The sequence below is a fragment of the Gossypium hirsutum genome, chromosome A05 (genome assembly GCF_007990345.1).
Source record: "Gossypium hirsutum isolate 1008001.06 chromosome A05, Gossypium_hirsutum_v2.1, whole genome shotgun sequence".
NCBI lineage: Eukaryota > Viridiplantae > Streptophyta > Magnoliopsida > Malvales > Malvaceae > Gossypium > Gossypium hirsutum.
The window spans coordinates 32,113,260-32,121,095 of NC_053428.1; the positions used below are offsets into that span (position 1 = coordinate 32,113,260).

Sequence of the window (7,836 nt, forward strand, 5' to 3'; positions counted from 1 at the left end):
AAAAAGATCATTCCCATACAAAAGGACTTTAGAGGGAAATGGATGCCAAATTGGGAAAGACCTTATGTGGTAAAGAAGGCATTTTCTGGAGGAGCGTAGATATTGACCGAGATGGATGGTAAGAACTTACCTAATCCAGTGAATTCAGATTCGGTCAAGAAATACTTTGCCTAAAAAAAAGGGAAAGTCCAAGGCAAAAACCCGTAAAGGGCGCCTTGAGACCAAAGGGGTTTTGAGTTGAAAACTTAGAAAAGGGCAACTCAAATTTTGATCAAAGATGGGGCATGTAGTAGTCTTGTCCTCTTAGAAATAACAATGAAGAGAAACGTTACATCTTGGGGCATCGAAAAAGTACTCTAAATATCCTCAACACATGTTGACCTCAAAATGGTCCTCAAGAAGTTTGTGTAGAGAAGCTCATACTGCGATATTTGGGGCACCTATTTTCTTTTTACTCATTATGTATTTTAGCAATGTTCACTTTCTTTGATTTTGTTCCTGATAATTTCAAGTTCTGTCCATCATTATAATCTTTTTCAAGTATTTCTTATTGAAATAACGATTAATAGACTCATAAATTCACGTAAAAGGAGTTTTGCATATTGCTCTGAAAAGCTTTTAAATGTTATATAGACCTCACTACAACAAAACATGCTTACTACGACACTTTTGAGGCGACACTTTTTTAAATGTTGGGATAGACTTGTCGACATACGTTTTGGCCAACTATTTGTATAAGAGTTGGGATATACATGCCTAAGGCAACACTTAAATAAGAGTCGGCTTTGTCCAACATTATGCCGACACTTTTGGGCCGACACTTTCCTAAGTGTTGGGATAGACTTGTCAATATACACTTTGGCCAATCCTTTATATAAGAGTTGGGATATGTATGCCTAAGGCAACGCTTAAATAGGAGCCGACTTTATCCAACACTATGCCGAAACTTTTGGGCCAAAACTTTTCCTAAGTGTTGGGATAAACTTGTTGATGTACACTTTGTCCAACCCTTTGTATAAGAGTTGGGATATGCATGCCTAAGACAATGCTTATATAAGATTAGGCTTTGTTCAACACTATGCCGGCACTTTTCTAAGTGCTGGGGTAAACTTGTCGGCATACGTTTTGGTCAACTCTTTGTATAAGAGTTGGAATATGCATACCAAAGGCAACACTTAAATAAGAGTTAGCTTTGTCCAACACTATGCCGACACTTTTGGGCCAACACTTTCCTAAGTGTTGGGATAGACTTGCCAACATATGCTTTGGCCAACTCTTTGTATAAGGATCAGGATATGCATGCCTAAGGCAACACTTAAATAAGAGTCGGTTTTGTCCAACACTATGCCAACTTGTGTTATACCTTTCCCAACTATATAAAAGTGTTGCCATATGAAAAGAAAAACTCTTATATCCTGACTCCTAATATACCACCAATCACTAAATTTAATTTTCTAATAAATTAATTTTATATTAAATAAAAAATTGTGGTATTAATATTTTAAATTAATATCTTGGGATTTAAAATATGAATATTCTTAAAAAATTACATAATGAGTGTTAATAATTATATATAGTCAAATTAAAAATGACTTAATAATTTCGAGTGAGAATAAGGTTTAAGATTCATATATCCTCATTACATTTTTCATGACCGAGTGAGAATAAGGTTTAAGATTCATATATCCTCATTACATTTTTCATGACAAGCATAGAAAAGGGCATATTCATATTAGACATAATTGTTATTTTTTTTCTTTAAAGATGAATTTTTAAGGTTAAAACATGTTTGATGACCAGAATCATTATTAATGGAAAAATTTCCGATTAAATTAGAAATTAAAGAATTGCTATGATATTAATTTTTAAGGTTAAAAAATGCTGCAAAAAATATTTTATTTTAAACAAAACGGCGTCGTTTTGTTCCTTATCTATTTATTATTTAACTAGTTTGTTTATATTAGTTAAAATACAATTTATTTTTAATTGAATATTTAAAATCTTCAGAAAAATTAATGACACGTAGAAAAAATTTGAAAGTAAATATATAGAAAAACATATGTTAAAAATGAAAAAATTTAAAATACTATTATTTAAAATAATTTTAAAGTTTTTTGGATATATGACTGATTTTTTTAATTTATATATTAAATATTTTCTTATATAATTGTAAAAGAGATAATATTAATTTGAATATATTAAAATTATCATTATAGTTTAAATTATTTAAGAGATAATAGATAAACTTTATATATATTAAAATTAAAAAAATTGTTAACCCATGCATCTCTAGAGAAACAAAATTAATTAGTAAATTGAAAATGTTATTGAAATTTCCTAAAATATTGAAAGAATATATAATATTCAAATTTTATCTAATTAATTTAGAGTTTAAAGTTTATGATTTAGTGTTTATAGTTTAGGATTTAATGATTCTGGTTTAGGGTTTAGAAATTTAAGTTTTGGATTTTGGGTTTAGGGTTTTAGATGTAGTGTTAGGGTTTAGGACAGATTAAATGAAGACGAGAGTGAAGGAAAGACCAATGTTACTAAAGAACAGTTTAGTCTGTGAATCAATTAACCGATGTCAACTAGAACAGAGCTATTTTTAATCAAGTTTTTTTTTATGAAGACGGGAGTGAAGGAGAGACCAATGCTACTAAAGAACGGTTTAGTCAGTGAATCAATTAACCGATGTCAACCAGAACAGAGCTATTTTTAATCAAGTTTTTTTTTTCACCCTTATTTGTAGGGTTCTTAGAATGTAATATGTTCATGATCGTGTTAGAAACAAGTTTCATACACAAATACTTCAAGTAAAATAAAGAGTCAAATGAATATAATTAACCTTTGTATTAACCAACCATGAACTTCTTTCGGATTGATTTGATTCTTCTGATTTGTTCGATTCTATCGTAACATCATAAGCTCCATCTTCTTTAATACAAAAAACTACGAATTCTTCATCAGAAAGACATATCTAGCTCGAGTTTTCATATTATTTAAAATTATTTTCGTACATCATTATAAAAATTTACAAATTAAATATATTGTTTGGAACAAAACAAACTTAATTTAAAGGAATTTAAGAAATAATTAAACCTTTCAAATATAGAAATAAGGAAGAAAATTGGATTGAAAAAATCATTTTATTTTAATCAAAACGGCGCCATTTTAATTTTTTCCCCCTAAAAATTTTCCCTCAAACCCTAAATTTTCCCCAAATCAAAATCCCAACCAATCTTTGCATCGCCGAACCCAACTTGTAACGATTGAAAAGTCAATAGTACCAGAAAATCCAGTTTTGTGACTTCGTTTCTGTAAATCGATGTTGTAAATAATTTTATTAAATATTTACGAAATTATGTTGTAGGTGAATTGAATTTTGATTAGATAATTTCGTTGCTTTAGTGCTCAATTTAAGTACAGGGACTAAATTGCGCAAGTGGTAAAAGTGTGGTTGTTATTAAATAAAAAGCTAAATTATAACTAAGGGATTTATTTAATAAATAAACCATTATAAAAATGGTTACTATAGTGGCCAGTTATGATTTACATATGTCTTTAATATATATTATAAAATTTTAAAATTTTATGGGAATATAATAAATATATAATAATATAAAAGTGGGTAAGAGAAATCGGAAAAATAAAAAGGGTAAGAACAATTTTTTCTTTTCTTCTCTTCATCTTCCCCAAAATGCCGAAACCCTAGAAGAGAAAAGGGAGAAAGAAATTCTTTAAAATTTCTTCTTTTCCTTAACTGTGAGAAGGGAAATTGGTGGTGAAAGGAAAACTGAAAACTTCATGTTTTCTTCTATATTATATATATTATCTGTACATTTACTTTTCTTTTCTTTTCTATATTGGAAACTTTTGAGCCAGGGGGAAAATTGTAAACGAATAAAGCTTTATTTTCTCGTGATAAAAGTTTTTAATTGTGAAAAGCTTTAACTAGCAGCAGATTTAATTCTGTTCTTTGTATTTTTAGTGGATTTCGACCATAGTTGGAGTTACCTTGCAATTGTTGGCTCGGATGTAAGGTAGGCGCTCTTAGGGTCTTCAAATCTTGGTATATAGTTTATTGGAACCAAAACTTAAATTCGGTGTAGAGACTATTTCACTTGACATTTAAATAGAATGCTTATTTTCCTGGCTAGAGATTGCCTGACTATGTTGTTAGATGGTCAATAGACATTCAAAATTTCATTTGTTGTGATATTTGGTGGATACTGATTTAATTTTATGCTTCCAGAGTGTCCCAAGTCGGTAGTATCAAAACAAAATGGAATTGCATCAAAACTTTACCTGATTTATCTGGCACTAGTTTGTCTTCTGTTCCCTAATTCTATCAATGAATTTAAAAAAGAAAAGAAAAAAAAACACTTACCAGCCAGTTGGAATGGTTGAACCAGGAACCTGTAGTTTGTGTGGCACGACAAAAAACCAATTCCACTGGAAAAAAAAAGGGTTTTATGTGTAATTTCTCAAATTTTTATTTCTAACTAACAAGACCTCAACTTGTTTTATTTGAAAGATCATACCATTAACATTAATAAACAATTCGACCCCGGTCTGGTTTTTTTAACATTGTAATCTATTATTATTACTGGTAGCCAGCAAAAGTTGAAGTGCATTATTCTCCTGTATTTGCACGTAGAGCAACTTGTGTCAAATTCGGCTCAGATGCAAAGTACTTGGCAGTAGGATCAATGGATCGTAACCTCTGCATGTTTGGCGTTCCCGAAGGCGATGCTTCAATGGAATCATAAAAAGGCTCCTTCTGTTCAACTTATTTGGCAAGTTGGTTGTTAAAACATTCTTTAAGATTGCTAATTGCGACTGTCATGTTTTGTGGTCGGCATAATCGGAGATTTCGAGGTATGTTCAAATATTTAGTTTTTTTCTGTTCCCAAAACACATTTGAGGCTTAGGGCATTGATGTTTACCAGTTTTGGCCATTTACTGCAGCAATGTATGTGCTTTGTATCATCTGAAAGATGTTCAAGAAATGAAAAGCCAACCAATTTACTTGTCACTTTTATCATAGAGAAACATAGAGACAAATTTTTAATTGGAAATTCCCCTTACTAGCCTAAACATTATTGAATATTTATTTTTAGACCCCCCTTTTTTAGTTTCATTGTGTATCCTTGATTGGTGTTTATTTGTGGATGGTATATGTAGTTTTATGAAACCATTATCTATGATACACTTGGTAATTTGTGTATTCATGTATGTGTTATATTTTCGTATATTCGTCTTGTTGGATATCAATTCGAATGAGAAAAGTTGGATTTTTTAAATATATGTGTATATTATTTTATATTAGTCAAACATCATGATCAAGCAATACAGGTAATGGTAATGTAGCTGCCAAATCATGTTTGCATACAGGGCTTTATTTATATCTTATTGTGCCTTTTTTGATAAACCTTATTCTTTCTGAAATGCATATCAGTGTAATTTCCCTTTTGAAGCTTTCAAACCACTTGAAACTTCTCTGATTGTTATATTAGAATGCAATGGTAACGCATATGTGATACCAACATTCATAGTAATAAACTATCACGATGAATTATTCATTGTGCTTACAATTATGATAAATAAAAATCTATTATAGAAGATACAGTACAAATGAAATTAAGTGCAAGAACCTTAAACACTCAGTCCTTTTTTTTTGTTATTCTCAGTCCTTTTGATATTAAAGGGAATACAAAACCAGAAAAAGTTTTAAGTTTTTGATCCGGTCTGTGCAGGATTGGTCATTACACAATCCCTAAAGAGATGAATGAGGTCTGCAATTGGCTTACAGCAAGGTTGGAGCTCGAGGGATAACACTAAATATAGCGAAGAGTCGGGAAGCAATAAAGGTGAAAAGAGAGAAGACTGCATATGTTACAAGTAGGTAGTAAACAAAATGGATTGTTAGGGTATATGGTATACTTGGATCTGGAGATGTTTCACTAATGGGGCTACCCTTGTAGAAATAAGAGATTAGTAGAGTTTCTTGGAATTGAAGTTGCAATTTCAGACTGTATTAGTTGTTATGTAGTATAACATCAATATCAATGTCCATCGTCTTAGGAACCTTTTTATTTGTTTACTTTTGTGCATTGGGTTGAATGTTGGTGGTATATATTTTGGCTAAATGTTAGTGTATTTTGATATTGGATCGATTTTTGTAATGAATATTCAACCTTTATTTGAATTTGAATTTAATATTTTTTAGTTGTATTTAAAGCACAATTTCTATTCATTGTAAATATTTATGAAAATATATTAATATTGAAACAATAAAAAATAGAAAATAAATACCTTAAACGTACTTATTCCAACCTTTTTAAGATTGTCTTAAATGGGTTTATCCTAACCTTTTAAAGGCTGCCTTAGACGGGTTTATTCCAACCTTTTTAAAGGTTGTCTTAGGCAAGGTATGTCTTAACCTTTTTAAAGTTGTATTAGACGGCTTTATCTCAACCTTTTTAAAGGTTGCCTTAGACACGGTCTATCCCAGCCTTTTTAGGGTTGCTTTAGACGAGTCTATCCTAACCTTTTTTAAGGGTTGCCTTAGACAATGTCTATCCCAACCTTTTTAAGGTTGCCTTAAACGAGTCTATCCCAACCTTTTGCAAGAATTACCTTAGATAAGGTTTATCCCAACCTTTTTGAGGTTGCCTTAAACGAGTTGATCTTAACCTTTTTTAAGGGTTGCCTCAGACTGACCTATCCCAACCTTTTTAAGGTTGTCTTATATGGGTCTATCCTAACCTTTTTCAAAGATTGGCCTTGACTAGGTCTATCCCAACCTTTTTTAAAGGTCGGCATTGACTAAGCCTTTCACAACCCTTTAATAAGGGTCGGCCTATGTTGACTTATGGCAACGTTTTTTGAAAAGCGTCGCGGAGCCTATGCCAACTGTACTATAGACAACCTTTTTGGAAGCGTCGAGAGAAGCGTCACGAAACCTATGCCAACCTTTTGTACATCATCTTAGGTAAAAAAAAGTGTTGCGATAGGGTTGTTTTGTTGAAGTGCCTGAAACAAAACCACTAGTTACAACTAACCGAACCTAAGAGTTGGAAACATTTGAGAAAGAATAGTCTAAATTGTGACTATTTCTTTAAATTTTCTGCCAAAGATACCAACTGAACAAGAATGCATGGTAACACATTAGTGACAGAACCTCGATGAGCAACAAGCGATGACAACCTAAGCACTACAAAGGGATCATTCTCGAAAATGACAACCTGAAGTTGCAGTGGAGCAGACTGAAGATAGAAAATCTTAACTCCCCAAAGCTGTAATAGAGCAGATTAAAACTATAAACCTTAACTTTCTGAAGTTGCAGTAGATGGAACAGATTTAAGCTATAAATTAGAGATCTTATCTTTCTGAAGTTGCAGTAGAGCAAATCATAGCAAACACTATCTCCCTGAAGTTGTAGTGGAGCAAGTTGAAGATAGCGAATCTTATCTTCCTGAAGTTGTAGTGGAGCAGATTAAAGTCATAGACCTTATCTCCTTGAAGTTGCAATGGAGCAGATTGAAGTTATAGATCTTATCTCCCTGATGTTGTGATGGAGTAGATCGAAGATAGCAAATATTATCTCTCTAAAGTTTTAATAGAACAGATTAAAGCCATAAGCCTTATCTCCCTGAAGTTGCAGCGGAGCAGGTTGAAGATACCAATCTTGTCACCCTAAAGTTACTGTGGAGCAGATTGAAGCTACTAATTCTATCTCTTTAAAAGCTGTAGTAGAGTGGATTAAAACGATAGTTACTATACCTCTGAAGTTACAGTAGATCAGATTAAATCTACCATAGCAAGTCTTAT

At 31.7% G+C, this 7,836-nt stretch overlaps 1 long non-coding RNA gene across 1 annotated transcript; it reads left to right on the plus strand.

Annotated features, from left to right (window-relative positions):
* The first annotated feature begins 3,644 nt into the window (after positions 1-3,644).
* Positions 3,645-6,224, plus strand: LOC107957484 (uncharacterized). The gene is made up of 2 exons (XR_001700468.2): positions 3,645-4,881; positions 5,760-6,224. It is a non-coding gene; the product is annotated as an uncharacterized lncRNA (long non-coding RNA).
* The last annotated feature ends 1,612 nt before the right edge of the window (positions 6,225-7,836 follow it).